Here is a 10708-nt window from a genome sequence, read left to right as displayed (position 1 = left end):
TTTCTACAGTATTATAATGTAAGGTCAGAAATATCTTCCTAGAAGATGGAGTTTCTGTTCCTTGTTCTCCTCATTGTGTGTGGGTGATTTTGTAGAAGAAAAGGGAAAGAAGATTGCCTCTACTCCTCCCTTGTGAAAAGACAAATTTGGGGCCTTCTAGACAACATTGTGCTTCTTCCCACCACAGGTCATTTACATATGCCATTCCCTCTACCTGAAATGCACACAGTCCCTTTGCCTGGGTGAACTTTTTCATCCTTAGAGTTTCAACTTAAGTGTCACAACCTCAAGATCTCTTTTCACTTATATCCACAGAGCCTGGCATTTGTTGAGTAGATGATAGAGCTCTCTTCACCCTCATAATGTACGCTATCTGCTTCTGTAAAATTGCTTGCTTAACCTAAGCAACTCCATTTTGCCCCCGTCTGACCTGCAGACTACCCCCTCCCACATGAGAAACCATTGACCTTTTCATAGAAACAAAAAGCAATTGCATAAAAACAGGAGCCATAGACAGTGAATTATTACATGGGAACAGGAACCATACACAACGAAAACTTGTATGCTTGACTGCTTGAACAGCTCATTCTCAGCCTCTGTGACCTAGCTCCCTAGCTTGCTTTGTGCACCTGGACAAACCCGTGTGCCAACAGGATGTAGTTTTTGCCTTTAAAAACCCCACAATACCAAGGCCTGAGGCCGCTCCTCCTTGGTTGCACCTTGGGAGACGGACGCTGGCCAGCTGGAGTGAATAAACTGCCCTTTTCTGCACGAGCGGTGTGTAAGTGCATTTCTTGTGGGAGGGGGCCTCACAACAATGGGAAGATTCTGAAATGTGAGTTCTGACCTCAACCCTCCACCCCCCACACTCTCCTCCATATTCTGTGCGGAGGACCCCCCTGGAGTAGGGGAATGTTTTCTGGAGATTGTGGAGCCCTGGGTTTCTTGCTTGTCTCAGCTACATCCTCTTCCTTGTGATCTTGTACCAAATAATTGACTGAGTCTGTAGTGGGTTAGAAATCTTGATTCTCATTTGATTTTAGAATAGGGTTTTTATGTAAATACATATTGGGGCAAAAGCCCTCGGAGTAGGAGGTAATGGCCTATAGCCAGAGGGCAAAAGCCCGTCTAATCAACTCTAATCACCGTTTAGGTATGGGATTATATACTTTAATGATTTTAGAGCTAACAGGTGGTTGTCATACTGATACTGTTAAGAGATTTTAAGAATTGCTGAAGGAAAAGATGCGAAAAAAATATATTTGCTAGGGGGAGCTGTCTGTTGGGAGAAACTTCAGAGATAATTATACTTAGATTTTATCATAAGAATGTAACTTTTGCTTAAGGAGAGGTTATACTTTGGATAATGAGCCAGTTTGACCAACTTAGCTTTCCACTAATTGTAATTTGGAATGTCACATTGTTAATTTTACTGATGTCACTAGTTTCCATTGCTTAAGCTAGATTTTAGGTAACTTTTGTAACACTGCCCATGTCCTTGTGTCCTTTTCTAATGATTTAATCAACTGAATTTTCTTGTGAAATTTCCTTGTCTTTACAATAAAAAACAGAAGCTAACTTTGAATGGGGGCTGTTCCCATTTTCTGTGGGATACAGACCCTCTGGGCTTCTCAATGCATTGATGTTGCTTTGCGTAGTAATCCTTTTGCTTCTCTGTCACACAGAGAGAAGTGTAGCATGAGTCTAAAATCACCACGATTCCCTTGGCCTGGCTTCCAGGGGTGCTGCAAGACTTACATTCAGTGCTGCTGTAGGTAAAATAAGTCTGCAAAGGTTCATGTATTGGAAACTTGCCCCCCGCTGTAATAGTATTAAGAGGGTGGAAATCCAATGACGGTATTTGAAAGGTGAAGCCTTTAAGAGGTGATTAGATTGTGAGGACTGTGCCCTTATGAATGGTTTGATCCATTCGTGGAATAATGGACATGGTTCTGGTGGCTTTAAAAGGAGAGCAAGTGAGGAGGTTAGCTCTCTCCTGCTCAGCCCATTCTCGTCAGTGACACTCTCAGTTTCTGTAGAGAGTCCCCACCCAGAAGAAGGCCCTCACCAGGTGTATTCCCTGGACTTTGGGCTTCCCAGCCTTCAAAACTGTAAGAAATAAATTTCATTTCTTTATAAAATATCCAGTTTTGGGTATTCAGTTATGAGCAACAGAAATGGACTAATACAAATGTGGTAAGTTCACAAAAGCTGTGGTACCAAACCTGGCTCCACGTAACACTTGGGCAATAGCTGCTTCCACTTAGTCTGTTTTTCTAGTTGCAAAGGAAAGGGACTGAAGTAGAAGGTCAAAGGTTCCTCCTCCTCTGCTCGTTAGGATTTTGTAGCCTTCCCCAGCCCCAGGGCCCTGTCCCAACACCCAAAGGCACTCTAAGATGTCCTCTGTCCTGTCCATCTCTAGCCCTTGAATTTTGATGTACATGGAGGCAATGGGAAGGCCTGGGGCCCTGAGAAGGGGATCTGTACTTTGCTGGCTTATTAAGCTCACAACAACCCTGAGATGTAGGTTATCTTGTCCTTTTCATTTTATAGATAGGAAAACTGCTACCTAGAGAGGTTAAGCTTTGTGGCCAAAGTCCTACAACTAGGGAGAGACTGCACCAGGATTTGAGGAGGGTGGGAACCCTGGGTACTTTCCTCCCTGCCCCACCATGCTGCTCAGAGCAGAAGGGTCAAGTTCCCTTTCTCACTTTTCTCTAGTTCTCCCCACAGGAACTCTTGGCTCTATTTCTTCGTTGCTCTTACTTCCCCTAAGGGCTTGGGAGTTTCATTGAAACAGGACTTCAGTTTGGTGGTGTCTTCTCCTGGCACCACTGTGTCAGTGGGTTTGGGGCTGACACCATGTGGATGGCACAGCCTTTACCCTCTAGCTGCTCCTTCTAGCTGGGAGGGAGGGTGTCTTGCCACAGGCTGGGTAATTTATAAAGAAAAGAAATTTACTGCTTACAGTTCTGGAGGCTTGGAAGTCCAAGGTTGAGGAGGCACGTCTGGCAAGGGCCTTCTCACTGCATTATGACACATGGAAGAAGACACCACATGGTGAGAGGGCAAGACCATGCCAGCTCAGGTCTCTCTTCCTCTTCCCATAAAGCCACCAGCCCCATTCTGGGGGCCTCACGCCAATGACTTTATCTAATCCTAATCACCTCCTAAAAGCCCTACCTCTTAATGCTGTTACAATGGGGATTAAGTCTCCAACACATGAAATTGGGGGGACACATTCAAACCCTAGCAGAGGGTAATAATACCAATGGGGCAGGATCAGAGCATCTGGGAGGAGAGGAAAGAGAGGAGTTTCCTAATGCATCTCAGTTCAATGCTGTCCATATCTCTGGCCTGCCTGTTTAGAGCATACAGTGTGGTTGCTGGGAAATGGGGTAAACACAACAGACACAGTTTCTGTCTTCCCAGCACCCACATGGGGAGGACCCAGTGCATGAGGATTACTCAAGTGGACCTTCCTTCCGCAACCTGGGAACCAGGGAAGGCTGCCCAGAGGGAGTGCTGAGTGAGCTGAGGGTGAGTGGGAAATGAAGGAGAGCCTATTCAAGGACTGAAAGAAATCTCAGCTGGGAGGCAGGGAGTGCCCAGTCCTGCAGGGCCTTTGAAGCTTCAGTAAGGAGTCTGGCCTTGTCCCGAAGGTTTTGGGGATGAGCCCCCTATTGATTGGAATGGGGCGGGGTTTAGGGCCATTGTGACAAGGAGTGTGTCAGCCTGTGCCCGCCTTGCCCTGCAGCCCTGCCGTGCATATGCCACCAGCGATGCCCACCTCAGCCCTAGTCCTAAGCTTTCCCAGAATAACAGGGCCTGAGTGCCCAGGGCTCTCCAGGTGGGGATCTGGTTCCAGAGTGGCTGCCATCTGTACTCAGGCCTCCCCTCTGCTGTCTAAGGAAGGGTGCAACAGTGAGCTCTTAGGATAGACAAGAGATTGCTATCTGAGGGTGTGATCTCAGCCACTGGGGGCTGCAGGGGCAAGCGGAGGCCTAGAGATAGCCCAGAGAGCAGAAAGAGGAGCAGGGATGGGGGAAGTGGGCACCCTCTGCCCTTCTCTGAAACCCACTATTTGTATGGCTTCACAGGTACAAGTCCTCAGGATCTTCTCCCCTAGGGCTTCAGTCTCACTGTGCCTGTCTTCCAAGCCTGTGTTTCCAGCCTGAGCTTGAGCTCCAGGTGTACACACAGCTACCCTGATAGTCTATGGCATGAATTTCCTCAAACCACCTTTCCCATAACCTGCTCCTCTCCCGTGTTCCCCTCTCAGTGAATGACACCTCTGAACACCTGGACACCCAGGCCAGAGACCCGGTATCTACCTGGGTGTTCTTCCTCCCCACCTAGGCTCTACAGCTGCGTCCCACCACTGCAGTCCAGGCTGCATCATCTCAAGGGTAAGGGAGATGGGGAAACTACAATTTTAGATGGAGCAGTGAGGGTTGGCCTCATTGAGATGGTGGGCAAAGACTTTGCAAAGACCAATGGGAACACAGGGGCAGTTGAACAAGTTGGGTTCATGACTTGTTGTCATAGGGATAGCACCCACCATGGGGAACCATGGGTTAACTCAGTAAGAAAGTGTTGGAAAGGACTTACAGGATTTGGGCTTGGGTTAGATGATTTGGAGGGCTTAAGAGCACTCTGGACTGGATGCCGTCAGGAAGCAGGAGTAATTCTATAACTGAGTATCTTAATAAATTTTATCTAGAAGGAGGGACAATTAGACCAAGGATAAAGCTGGCATTAGTAAGAAACAGCATTCTCTCATATTAGCCAAGATAGGGGGATTGTATTAAGTTTCCTAGGTCTGCTGTAACAAATGACTATGCACTTGGTGGCTTAAAACAACAGAAATTTATCCTCTCACAATTCTGGAGGCCAAAAGTCTGAAATCAAGGTGTTGGAAGGGTTGGTTCCTTCTGGGAGCTCTGAGGGAAAATCTGTTCCATGCCTCTCTCTTAGTTGCTGGCAATCCTTGGCGTTCCTTGGCTGTATACACATCATTCCAATCTCTGCCTCTGTCTTCGCATGGCTTTCCTGGCTGTGTCTCTATCCTTTCCTTTTTTAGTCTCTTATAAGGACACACATCATTGGATTTAGGGCCCACCCTAATGCAAGACAATCTTATCTTGAGATCCATACCTTAATGACATCTACAAAGAACCTTCTTCCGATTAATACCACATTCCTAGGTTCTGCGTGGAATTATCTTTTGGGGCCTCAAGTCAACCCAATACAGGAATGGTTGGTCCTTTCTGTTCATATTTTGTCAGTGTTCAGATATGATCATGGAGTGGTCCAGTTTGTGTCATGATCCATCATGGTCACAGAGTTCCCTTGTCTGCTATTGATATTCTGTGAAATTGTTTATGTTCAGCTGGAGAATGCCACAGCCCATCTGAGTGCCAGGCCAACTCCAGAGGTCAGGGTTTGCTTTTTTCTTTCTCCAGTTGGTGGCAGGGAGTGAGGGAGCCATGCTGACGTCTGGGGGAGGAGAGTTCCAGTCACAGGGACAGCGCGGGCATGTGCCTTGAGGGTTGAAGAACCAGCCGGAACCCCATGTGGCTACAGGGGACTGAGCAAGGGGAGGCAGAGAGGCGATGGGAGGGTGAGGGCGTGCAGACCTTGACAAGAGTTGCAGGTCATGGTGAAGCTGGCTCCCAGTAGAAGGGCAGTGAGGGTCCTCTGGAGTATTCTGAACAGAGAAGGGAACATGATCAAGTGCAGAATGATGGAGTTTTGGGGCAAAAGCCTGACTGGCGTGGACTTAGCAGTGAATGGAGGAGAGGAACTGGAGACAGTAGGTGGAGCAGAGAAATGGGAAAGAGGTGACGTAGCTGCTGGAAAAGAGGAATCAAGAAGTTTTTGCTTTGTTCTTAAGATGAGAGCAATAATGGCAAGCTTGAATGCTGCTGCAGCTGATCCAGTGTCAGTACAAGAGAGAAAAGACAGTAGGTGGAGCAGAGAAATGGGAAAGAGGTGACGTAGCTGCTGGAAAAGAGGAATCAGGAAGTTTTTGCTTTGTTCTTAAGATGAGAGCAATAATGGCAAGCTTGAATGCTGCTGCAGCTGATCCAGTGTCAGTACAAGAGAGAATAACTGCAGCAGGCGAGGGGAGACAGGCTCCACAGACTGCAGTAACAAGGAGGCCTAGGCAGGCGTGGGCAGCGTGACTGAGGGAGCATCACAGTTTCTCTTGGAAGTGCCAACTTTCCTATCTCACCTGAACTCCGTGAGTAACCTTGTCCGGGGCCAGGAGTGCCAGTGTCTGAGGAGAGCTTCCTGGGCCCAACCTGTCCTAGGTGTGGAGACCCAGTGCAGTCAGCTCTCTGTATCCAGGGGTTCCTCATCCCCAGATTCAACCAACTGCAGATGGAAAATATTGAGAATAATAATAACAAAAAGTAATGATACAACAATAAAAACTAATACAGATAAAAATACAATATAACAGCTATTTATGTAGCATTTACATTGTATTAGGTATCATCAGTAATCTAGAGATGATTCAAAGTATACAGGAGGATGTGTGTAGGTGCAAATACTATGCCATTTTATATCAGGGACTTGAGCATCCACAAATTTTGGTATCTGAGGGGGCCCTGGAACCAATCCCCTGCTGATACTGGGGGATGATTCTACTTGAGATCCCACATACTCCAGAGGGGACCAGAGATGGGGACCAAAGGGTCAGGAAATCAAGAGGGAGAAAAACCAGAAAGGGACCAAAATCCAGTCTCTCACAGACCCTAGGAACAGGCAGGGGCAGCAGCCTGAGTCAGGAGATGCCCTGCACTGTTCATGGTCTAAAACATCAGGGCTGGGTCAGAATGCTTGCTTTATCACTTGCCATTTGTGTGACCTTGATCTGTGTACTCTTTCTGAGTCTCGTGTTCCCCATCTGTAAAATGGGGACACTACCTACTGCCTCTCAGAGCTGAATTGAAGGGGACAACACATGTAAAATGCCTGGCAGGGTGCCAGATCCTTTTCTTTCCCTCTCTCCCCATATCCTGCCTGGTAGCCCTGGGAGTCCTCACTGGTTACCATAGCAGCTCCAAGGGTGGGCATAGGGCCCCGCCTGCTGGTAGATTCTGGAACTGCACCCCTGCTCCTGTTCAGAGGTGGAAGCCTCAGAATCCAGATCCTACATGGAATAGATTTTTTCATTTGCTCGCCACAGAGAAAATCCAAACTCCAAAGGCACTCCAGGGCCTTGCCATGACCTTTAATCACATGCCAGGAGCTCTAATCCACTCCACCTCATCTTTGTCCTGCCGTTGCCCCTGATTGGAGTGCCCTCCCCTCCACCACTTGCAGACATTGCCCCTCTTTGAAGCTTTCCATGATCCTCTCCTTCTAGTCCCCCTCCCCTCCCACAGGCAGAGCTAATGGGGAACTTTCTCTCCCATATTCTCTCAACATTTCAATCTATCTCTAGATTGGCTAAACTGTGTGAGAGAGAGCACTAGAACACCCGCCTGTCTTTCTGGCATCTGGCCAGTCACTACCGCTGCCTGAAACCTCCTCAAGAAGTCTCCTCTCACTCTGGGCGAGATTATGTGTGTGTGATTGTGTGATGTGTTTTTCTGGATTTTCCAAAATATATGGGCCGAGCCCGTGGCGCATTCGGGAGAGTGTGGCGCTGGGAGCGCAGCAGTGCTCCTGCTGCAGGTTCAGATCCTATATAGGGATGGCTGGGGTGCTCACTGGCTGAGCACGATGCGGCCGGTCGCAAAAAAAAAAGACAAAATATATGTGCATGTCTTTTATCATCTTTTTCTGAATTCTTAAGTTAAAAAAAAAAGAAAGAAAAAAAGCCCTTGGTGCCTTGCTGGAACTTTCAAATTCCCCAGTGAGAATTACAGTGTGGGTTCTCTTCCCATGACTCTCTAATAGTGGTCCCTCTGCCTAGATAACCTTGGTCCACACTCCTCAGGTAGCAAATTCCTACTTGTCCTGCTCAGATGACATCTCTCTAGGAGCCTGCTGGACCCCCCAGGTCTTGGTCAGGGTCTTGCTGTCCTCACCCTATCCTTCCCTCCATGAAAAAATCTAGACAGCATTATTAGTGTGTGTGGCTGTTTCCCTCTAGAAGGCGAGCCTCTTGTAAGCAGGGGAGTGCACTTCCACATGCCCAACTCACAGATGTTTAATCCATGGGAGTAGAATGAAGCAATTCTCCACTGCATGCTTTGCTCACCAGCCAAATGAGGGGTCTGGACAGGCTCTCCTGAGTCTCTTTTGACTCTGCAGTTCTATGACTTGCACATAATAGTAAGCATATTTTAGGCAAGTAGTTTTCAAACTGCTGATCATGAGTTGGGGAATGGGCTCATCTCTGTCAGTAAGTGTCCTCCAGGGTTCACGTCCCTCTCCTGTCTTGGGGAGGGGAATGCGGATAACACCATCCCTCCTTAGCGGGTGGCCCATTAGTGTGCACAGGACTCTGGGGAAACCAACAGTTGCTTCTCATCCAGAGTGGGCCTGTGTCCCAGGATGGTAACAGGCTGTGTCCCTCAGCAGCATTATGCTCATGTGAGCAATACAGATCATCTGCCAATCCTGATGGTGAACAGGAGGGTCGTATCTATCTACAGTCATTGTCTACAACGGGATCACAGGAAAGAGTCAACTTAAAACGTGGTTGGAATAAATCAGAAATATGGCACCAATTAGCCAGGTTTCCACATACACGCCTCTTTTATGTCATGTAACTACCAAATTCAGCCAGTGATGCTTCTGCCTAAGTTGACTGGGCCCTTGAAGGGAAAAAAATATTCTTGCAGGTTTGGATATTTTGTTGAGCCTTCTTTGAGATGCCAATGCAACTTTCACCTGCAGCTCAAATTCTTAAACCAAAAATGTATGGCATAATCCATCTCACCAGTATTTATTTTATCTAAACTAGGTCTCAACCCTTTAATATACTTCCAATGTGCTGTCCAATTTGAGCATTTTTTTTTTAACACTTCTGTGTGCCACCCATGGGCCAAACCTATCTTTCACCTTAACTCATGAAGCCATAAACCTGTGCTCAGGGTCTGGATTCAGACTAGAGTTTCAATCCTGTCTTCACTACAGCGGGGTCATAGGGAAGTTTACTTTGCCTCTGAGCCTCAGTTTTCCTATCTGTAAATTATGGATAAAAACAGCATTCCTCTTAGGACTATGAGAATTCAGTGACACGCTATCCGATGGCTACATGGTAGGTAGGTGCTCAGTGAGTGGCTGTTCACCACCAACATCTTCATTATAAAAGAAAGGTATCCTTGTAAGATGAGGACATTCATTTTGCAGAGCCTGTGGAGAAGTCAACTTTCTGTACAGCTGGGATATTACAGATCTCTGTTCTTTAGAAGGCTGCTCCTGCTGCAAGTCCACACTCTCGACCCAAGGGATTTGGAAGCTGGTTGGCATCTTCACCACAAAGCCACATATAGAAGTCTCACCACACACATCGTGCATTTACTGCGAATAAGATACCAGTAGTAAAACACAAGCTTTCAATCCAAACTCTTGCTTAAATCCCTCCTAAGCTTACTCAACTTTAGCTTCCTTTTGCTCCTGTGCCGCTGAGCTCAAGTACATGTAGCTCTAACAACAGAGTGGGTGACCAGGCTTACACCATGCCCACCCCAGTACAAATGCCTTAGCCTCCCCTTATGAGGTCTTCTGTTGTTTTCTGATGAAGGGCAAGCACATCTTAACCCACTTTGCTTTGTGAGGCTTTAGTCTGGGGACTAGGATCTCTAATTAGAATTTCCATATTCATCAGGGGGCATCTTTATTTGTGGTAATAAAATGGGGACAGAGCATCGCCTCCCAAGCCTGAAAACCATGCCTTTAACAAACATTCCCTGATGACAGTGGGAATCAGTGCCAGGGATGGAGTCACAGACTGCACCCAAATGACAAAAGTTACGTTTAATTTACAATGTAATAAAGGTTACAGGTAAAAAGCTACACATAAAGCGTGAAAAGGCCTATTACACAAATGTACAAATCTCTGTACAAAGCTCATATCAATGTTTCCTACCTTCGTCTCCTGTGTTTGTTATCGGGGCAGTCGTGGAGCTCTGAACAAGAGCTTTCAATCGACGGGGGGAATAAAGGCCTATTACACAAATGTACAAATCTCTGTACAAAGCTCATATCAATGTTTCCTACCTTTGTCTCCTGTGTTTGTTATCGGGGCAGTCGTGGAGCTCTGAACAAGAGCTTTCAATCGACGGGGGGAAAGAGCTTCCAAATCGACATCTAAAAATGTCCTCTTAGAGACATCAGTTACTTGCAAAGTAAAATCATTTCCTTTTTAACTTAAATTGCCCTAACTGGTCATATCCTTAAAAAATTGCTACCATAATACACTTGAGAAGTAATGCCTCAGAGAGTAGAGGACAGCACTCTGGAATTAAATGAGAAACTTCAGCAAGTGGAGTGCTCAGGTTTGACAAGAAAAACAGGAAGTGTTCAAATAACACTGTAAGTTAAAAACTATAAACCTGTGTTTATGGCACTGGTCTCAGATGAAGGAAAATCAAAATGTTCTCATTACAACAGAAAGGACAAAAGAGAAAAGCCTAACTACTGGACCTCAAAACCACTGACCCAAGAAAACATTTTTCTCTCTCTTTTTTTTTTTTTTTAAAGATGACCAGTAAGGGGATCTTAACCCTTAACTTGGTGTTGT

This window comes from Galeopterus variegatus, unplaced genomic scaffold (assembly GCF_000696425.1).
Source record: "Galeopterus variegatus unplaced genomic scaffold, G_variegatus-3.0.2 Scaffold1207, whole genome shotgun sequence".
NCBI classification, from domain to species: domain Eukaryota; kingdom Metazoa; phylum Chordata; class Mammalia; order Dermoptera; family Cynocephalidae; genus Galeopterus; species Galeopterus variegatus.
The sequence above is the reverse complement of the archived record's forward strand: the minus strand, read 5'-3'. Positions refer to the sequence as shown.